Source organism: Salmo trutta, chromosome 19 (assembly GCF_901001165.1).
Source record: "Salmo trutta chromosome 19, fSalTru1.1, whole genome shotgun sequence".
Taxonomy (NCBI): Eukaryota; Metazoa; Chordata; class Actinopteri; order Salmoniformes; family Salmonidae; genus Salmo; species Salmo trutta.
In genome coordinates, this window is record NC_042975.1 from 27904816 (window position 1) to 27912864 (window position 8049).

Sequence of the window (8049 nt, forward strand, 5' to 3'; positions counted from 1 at the left end):
TTATTTCAACTTTGAATCTGTACTCTGTACTCCTTGCCAATAATCAGTGTGTTGTTTTTTCAATCTACTTTTAGCAGAGCTGTGGTTAAACGTAATTTTCAGTCGTTTGAGTTTCGGTTCAAAACACTTGACTACTGTCACTAGACTAGAAGAATTCTAGAAAGTCACTTTTCACTCTCACCCCTTTATCTGATGTTTGACTTTCTTCCTCAATCCCTCTGAAAGATCCTGTGATGCTTCTGAGTAACGGTCGATTGGGGATGCCCTCATCCTTCCTGCCCATCCCTTCCTCCACCCATTCATCCCCTTCTTCCTTCTTTCTCCCCCTTGCAGGGACATAAGCCTCTTATGGGGCAGCCTTGCCAGGGTTGAGGGGCTGGGGACGGAGTGTGGCTGTTTTTGTGCTCCGGCCCAGCCTATTGGTGGCTGAGCAGACTGCGGGGAGGGTCAGGGAGGGCCGTCAGGCTGTGTGGCCGGCCTCCACTCCTTCAGAGAGGGCCAACAGTGCTGCCTTTGTGCGGCAGAAACAGGAGAAGTCACTGATTACAAGCAGCAAAGGGGAAAAGATCCCTTCCTTCTTAAACCCCTTCGATGGCAGCTAAGAAGCCTAACATGGTCTATTATTCCACCTTATTTAAAACACAAAAGCTTATTCTTGAGCTCAACATGATGGTGGAAGGTAGGTGGTAGGTGGTAGGTCTTAACTAATGTGAGGTAGTGAGTTCATTGCATTCTAGGACATATTAAAGATTATTATTGGGATGTGCCAACATTAATCCAAAGGAGTTTCTGTATGGCATGAACTTCCCTTTCAAGTACTGCTGTGAACCACAACACGTAGGATACCTAAAGCAGTGTAAGGCAGAAATCCTTCACCAGCTCTCAGAGAAACCTGCTGTTCCATATAGAGGAAGAAGCCCCTCATACCCAGGCAGGGATAAAGGGACTATCCAATAGATTGTACCTCCGCTGACCGGCCTGCTCCAGTTCAGGGTATAAGGCAGTGATCCGTGCCTCCTAAATGCCCTTGGAACTGCCAAACAGAGGTGTTGGATTCGGAAAGCTGCTCATTTCACTGCTGCTGTGTACAAGCCTCTCTCTTCTAAGCCCGACCAACAGGCTCTGAAAGAGGTCATTGTGCTGGGCTTGAGCCCCACTCTTTTCTCTCTTCTCCTCATGGCCACGCTGGTTACATTAGCTCCCGTTTAGCCCTCCGCGGCTGCCTGCGATCTGCTTCGCATTCAGCCGATCAAAGCCAAAGGCCCTGTAATGCAATAATGTGTGTCCACAGGGGGAATGGTGCTCTGGGAAAGTGCAATAGGTTAGAATATCAATGAGATGTGCCTGTGACCGTAACCGCTCACCTGTTGTCTGGTCGGGTTCTGGTCAAGGTCCTGGTCTCATGGAAGCACTCTCAGGTTCCCTGGACATGTAAAACACTCACAGTTCAACAACGATGGCCATCTGGCTGCTGGGCCATGCAGGTTTTAGGTGGAAACCTTTAGGTTTGGGGAAAACCTTTTAAAAATCACATGCTGTGTTTTAAGATCTTGATTATGTTTAAGTTTACCCTAATTGGATTGTTTTATTTAATTGTATACCACCTCCCCTCTCATTGCAGAGATATCTTGCAATGTAGTCTACATATTCCTGCCAAAAATAGGTGAGATACAATGTAAAGCCCTTTAAGCCCTTGCAAAAGTGCCACATAAATCAAACGAATGATAAGTTTTCCCCTTGTAACCATTCTAAACCAATTCTTACTCGGAGAATAGACCTCCTATTCTAACTCGACACCCTCGACTATCTGTCCGAATGGCAGGGAGGAAACAGAAAGCGGAAGCATTTGGATGAGCCAGCTTTCTCTCTCCAGTCTTTAACCAGATAGTGTGGCGATACCATGTCTATCATGTGACAGGGGCTCCTAACAGGTGGCTGTCTGAGCTGCTTGTTCACAGGTTGTACCACTTATTCCCAGCCTGCCTGAGGTAGATTAAGTGTGTCCATCTGTCAGAAGAATTAGGGATAATCCGCAGGAATTTTCAGATTGTGAGGGATGGCAATAGGAGGTGAAGAGGGAAGAGGAGGGAGTAGTGGGAAGGGGGATTGTCAGAGGGGTGGGGGAGCTGGAGAGGAACTTTCACTGGGGTGTGTAACCTGAGCTCCCCAGCCACCTGCACTGGTCTGAGAGCCCAGGAAATTGAGTCCATGGGTCCATTATCTCAGCACCACGAATTACCCCACTCTGCGCTAGGCTATCGCTAATCCTCACTGGAGGAGAGTCACATGCAGACTACAGTATGTGCAGCTAGCCCCCATTATGCAACAAGTGCCAAGAGAAAGTTTGACAGGGATTAGTGTGAAATCAAATGGAGCGTCTAATCACAAGGGACTAGCTTAACCCTCTGCTCACTTGTTCACCATTAGATCAATCAACCCTTTGGCTTTATAACACAACAGTGGGCCTAACTAACCTCACAGCTTACAAGTTTGAACAAACACTCTGGGGATAACACTGCCTAGTGGTTAGAGAGTTGGGCCAGTAACCAAAAGGTTGCTGGATTGAATCCCCGAGCTGACAAGGTAAATATCTGTCGTTCTACCCCTGAGCAAGGCAGTTAACCCACTGTTCCCCGGGCGCCGAACACGTGGATGTCGATTATGGCAGCCCCCCAAACCTCTCTGATTCAACTTTTCAGTTGAATGCATTCAGTTGTACAACTGACTAGGTATCCCCCTATCCCTTTCTTCCAAACATAGAACATACATGTGTACATGGAAAATATTCACAACAGAAGATACACTTAATCCTAATTTCACATTCAACCTGCACACAGACCCCACAATACTAACAAAGGAGGCAGGTGTTGAGCCTGGCAGGCTAACCTGTAACGTCCCTAGCTGAGTGACTGACTGACAGACCGGCATGAGATAGGAGATAGTGGTGGCAGAGGAACGAGCTGATGACAACTCGTCCTGCCCTCCCTCTGTGATCCCTCTGATTGGCTGAATGTTCAGAGGGCCGGGAATAAGGGAATGTGCCAAGCAGCAGTGGAATGCCCTACCATGCAGGTGTTAACATTCGTCTCAGTTAGAGTGGATGGGATCGGGTTTCCATCCTATTGCTCCACAACAACTCCCACGCCACCACCCCTATAGCCACCCGCCCGTGCTACCTTGTTGAAACAACAGCGGTGTTGAAAATCATTCACAAGTGTGTTGTTATTTCCTGTTCCCTCCTCATCAGTCATTCAGCATTCCCAGACCACATACATCCCCATCTAGCATTCCCAGTCCCATTCCCACAGTGTTCATTCACAGGAAAGAGACAGAAAGTTAGACAGTTATTCAATTGATCGGGCTACAATGAGCAGAGGGTTAATAAAATAAGTTGTACTAAATTGAATTTGACTAACCATATCCCAAAGGACACAATACCTTCAGCTTCTAGGGGAAAATCTAGTCTTATTAGCAGTGCACCCAAAGGAGTATTGCCATAGATTGCATATAGAGTACAACAGTACAACATAATTCCCATAAAACTTAGTTGGCAAACAAGGAAATCGTTTTTCCACCATTCATTTTTCCCATAGGGGATTTTAGAAACACTTAAAATAAGCGCTTTGTTTCGTGTAGGCTTACTCTGGCGTGACGTTTTCTGAACCGTGTTAATCTCTCTAGGACAAGGTGACTTTATCAATATATTCGTCTGTATTTAACCCCCCAAAAATGAAATGCTAATTAGCTGCTAATGTGGCTATCATAAAGAACTACAAATGTCATGATGAGCTGAACAAAACTGCCAAATCAAGGCAAAGGTAAGAATCTCTGGATTAACTATCTAATGTTAACAACATTTTGGTATTCATAAATTTGCAACATTTCTTTAAATGGAAAATAAACTGTGTTGTGCAAGTTTTAAATTGACACAATACCTGTAAGCAAAGGTGTCAGCTAGAGATGACGTGCCAGAGCTTGCAGGGATTTGTAGTCTTGCATGATGTCTATGTTGATGCTAATTAGCATTTTCAAATCTGAGAGTAAATAGAGCCGAATATATTGATAAAATCACCCTGTTCTAGAGAGATTTACATGGTTATCAAACGTAAAGCCAGGGTAAGCCTACACAAAACACAGCCCTAATTTTAAGAGTTTCTAAAAAATATATGGTTGAAAAACGATTGGAACCATTTCCCTGTTTGACTGCTATGTTTTATGGGTATTATGACACCTCCACTGTGGAGCTCTATTAGTAACCCCAGGGCTTGGAGTGGTTAAGGTTGAGTTTTTTGTTGTTGACAAAAGCATTGAAAGAGAAACAACCAAGAGTGTTTTCAAAGAATATGCTGATGCGCAAACCCAACATGTTGCTTATAATTTGTTTTCTTTGGAAGACAAGACAGAACAGGCAAAATCCCCCAAGCTCTGGTTGCAAAAAGCAAACCTGAATCACGTGGGGGTAAAAACCATGTGGGCAACAAAACAGCTCTCTTTTCCTGATACTCCTAACCATGGTTTCATTACCTAGTCTAAACTCTCCATCAGTCATTCTCAGTCATGTCCTTGCGAGCTCCAAGTTCACCCCTAAATGCCAAACAAGGGGAGGTCATCTGTGAAATACAACCAAATTGCATTGCACCCACCAAGTCCAGAACAAATTTACATAGGGATCTGCCTCCCTGCTATCTGTGTCTCCCACTCCAACCTCCAACGGGTGGGAGGAGGAAGGGCCTTGGTTTTGTTCCTTGCTCAAACATTGAAATGCACAAGGCCTCCGGATGTCTCCATTTCTAGTCAATGTCCACCCAAAACTGTCACAGACAAAACATTGTGAATGAGGCCCTCATCAACCCATCCCTCAGCCAGCCTCAACAAACACACACATGCATGCGAGCATGCACATGCACACGCACACACACACTCACTCTTTCTTAGGTCATGTGCATGGAAGGGAGATGTAAGATTTGACAGCTCCCCCAACCTGGACACACACACACCATATCTGACAGCAGTACTGGAGTGGTTCTGAGTGATTTGACCTCCTCTTCCCTGTTTTTTTACTGTCCTGTACAGTATGCTGTACTGTGTAATTCTAATAGACCAGGGGGGTGCCAGTTTTTCCTGGAAATGTATCCAGTTAATTTTGAGTCCCTAACTGCAAATATTGACTCATTGGTGAGTGAGTGTGTCATTTAAACCAGAGTTGGCACAGTCTATTAATGCATAATATGATTGAATGTTATAATAGTTGTGCAGAATGTGCTAAAGTTCTATAATTAAATGACAAGAGCATTCTTGATAGTACTCATGTGAAAATAGTAAATGGAGCATAACTGAAATTAAATCTGTCACACCCTTAACACTCAATTACCTTCAATGTACTATATGGGTATCAAATACACAGACATTCACAAACAAGCTATTGTTTAAGTATGCCAAGGCATTTAGGCAGGAAATCATGGATCATTAAATGTAAAGGTAAGCATGCAATGGAAAATGTGATGAACCAAATAGACCTACTAAATACTCCTGCTCTCGTACCATTTATTGCAACAACACAAAAATGCATGGCTGCACTAATGATCTTCCAGATTATCAGATTTTCTGGAAAATGTGAAAGTCTTGTACAGGGACTTAAAAACAACAACATATTCCCAATGTTCCACTTTGCTAGTACTGTACCTGCATGTTCAGGCTTTATTAATAACAATGAGATGAATGTTGGGCTCTGTCTCTGTACAGTCACATGCTCAAGACGAACTGAGGGTAGGTAGCCCCCTCCAACAACTAGCATCATTGGAATTTTTCAGATAGGCGTAGACAATGAACAGACCTGTCATCAATAGGCATGGCCATGGTGAATAAGTGGTCAAAGGTTAATAAGAGAAAAGGCTACTTACTGGTGGTTCTGTTTAGGGTAGTAACTACCTATTCTGTAACCAACCACACCCAACCACCATCATCCCCAGGCCCGGACATCCCAGTCCGCCTGGCTCCCAGCCCACAGTCCTAGACACCCAGACCAGGTAGTGACCTTGTTTCACAGGGGCAGTTTGTCAGGCTGGTGGCCACCTGCCTGGAAGTTGGCTGAGGTTTTGGTAGCCTATTTGCACAATTGATTGGGAGGTTTGGCATATCTGATCTGTAATTATATGGTCTCCACATAATGAGGGTAATACCAGAGCTACTGTATATAATGACGAGATGGTCTTGTCTCCGCCCTAACAATGGGAGTCGTCGTCCCAAAGGCGGGAAGGTAGGTCACCTACGATTCTGCTTATTGTGGACAGATTTTAACGGGAGTGAATCCTCTTGTGTCGCACCTTCCTCTCTGTAAATATAGGAAGAGAGTATGGCGGCTTATGCTTCCTCTCCCTCCCCACACCTAACCCCCAGCAGGTGGACTGCTCCTTACTCATTAAACCTGGCTATATTGGCTTTTTCATTTCCAAACGTTATTTCAAGAATCATATTAGGGACCAGAACATTTTAAAGATCTCAAGTTGCTTCCATTGGCATTTCAAGGTTCATGACCTGTACTTTTCAGTGTTATTGCTTTGTGAGTGAATCCAAGCCAAGTAAAGCAGAAACTGTCCCAATGGACGAATATGGTGCAACGGTCTAGATTTGAAATCAGAATCCTCTTTCCTGCACAACACAAGCTGGAGATCAGACTAATGTTCTCTCTTGGATGATTTAAATGTGATAAGACAAATATTAATGCCACTGTTGCTGTAAAAGATTTAAAGGACTTAACACATTGCATCTAATGTCTGGTGCTGTTGCATCTCAGGAATATCAGGGCCCATATTCATAAAGCGAGTAGGAGTTCTGATCTAGGATCTGTTTTGCAAATTTTGAATAAGATTCTATAAACAGGGGGGACCTAATCCTAGATCAGCACTCCTACTATGAGATTCTTTATGAATATGGACCCAGAACCATAAGGATAGAGGCTCAGACTCCAATATACAGTATGTAACACTAAAAAATACATTGACAACAGTATCTCCAATGTATATGACAAGGTACAATGGTTTATTTGAGATATTCATTTCAACTGTATATTTTGGGTTGCTATCATGTTAGTGCTGGCCTTCATCTCTTGTTCCAAAAGAAGAACAGCCCAATCATCCTGACCAAGACAAATCCTCCTGTCTGGTTGTGTTATGGCCATTTCCCCTTCTGACATCATCAGGCGGCCTGCACAGTTACACGCAATGACAGCACAAGGGTAAACACACTAGGCAGCCTGTTAATGTTTATGTAAAAAGTTAACCATACAACATTGCTATCCTATCTTCTGCTCCACAACAGGGGGATGTGTGCGGGGCCTGTTCCAGATGTGAGCTGGCCTACGTGAGTCTGCAGTGTTAATAAACCTTGGCACCTCTGACAGAGGCCTAGTAGTGCCAAGGTCTATGAATTGTGGCCCAGGACACCTCCCCATTGCAGTAAATAGAAGTTATCAATGAAAAGACAGCCTCCCTACCTCCTGCGCACACACACACTTTATGAATGGAACTTGTACCTAAGCCAAATCAAGCTCATTGACCTCTTTGGCACAGGAGCAATGTCCTGAATAGACACAGGGAGAAATAAAGTAAAAAGCAGCCTTTGTATCAGCTAATAACTTCCCTCCCAGTTTGATCAGTGTACTTCACTCAAACAAGATGGCCCATTTTAAAATAAGCTCTATACACACACACACCTCAAAATTCAGCCATAAGAAAATGTCCTCAAATAAAATGTGAGCTAAAAACAAAATCATCACCCAAATAGACATGTGGTTAAATCTTAGTTGAGAACCACATGAAACAAACAGATGTGTATAATTATAGTGTGATAACAATACAGAACATGTTGAAAAGCTGAACTGTTCTTGAGAAATAATTTGAGTGTTCACTGGATGTTTGCTTGTCTGTGTGATGTACAACCCTGGCAAGAGGCTTCCGAGACCGATAGACTGGCTTGCTCTACGGCTCAGGCTAGAAAGGAGTAAGTGCGCCATACAGTGGCAAGCCCATAAAAAGTCACACATTCAAATGT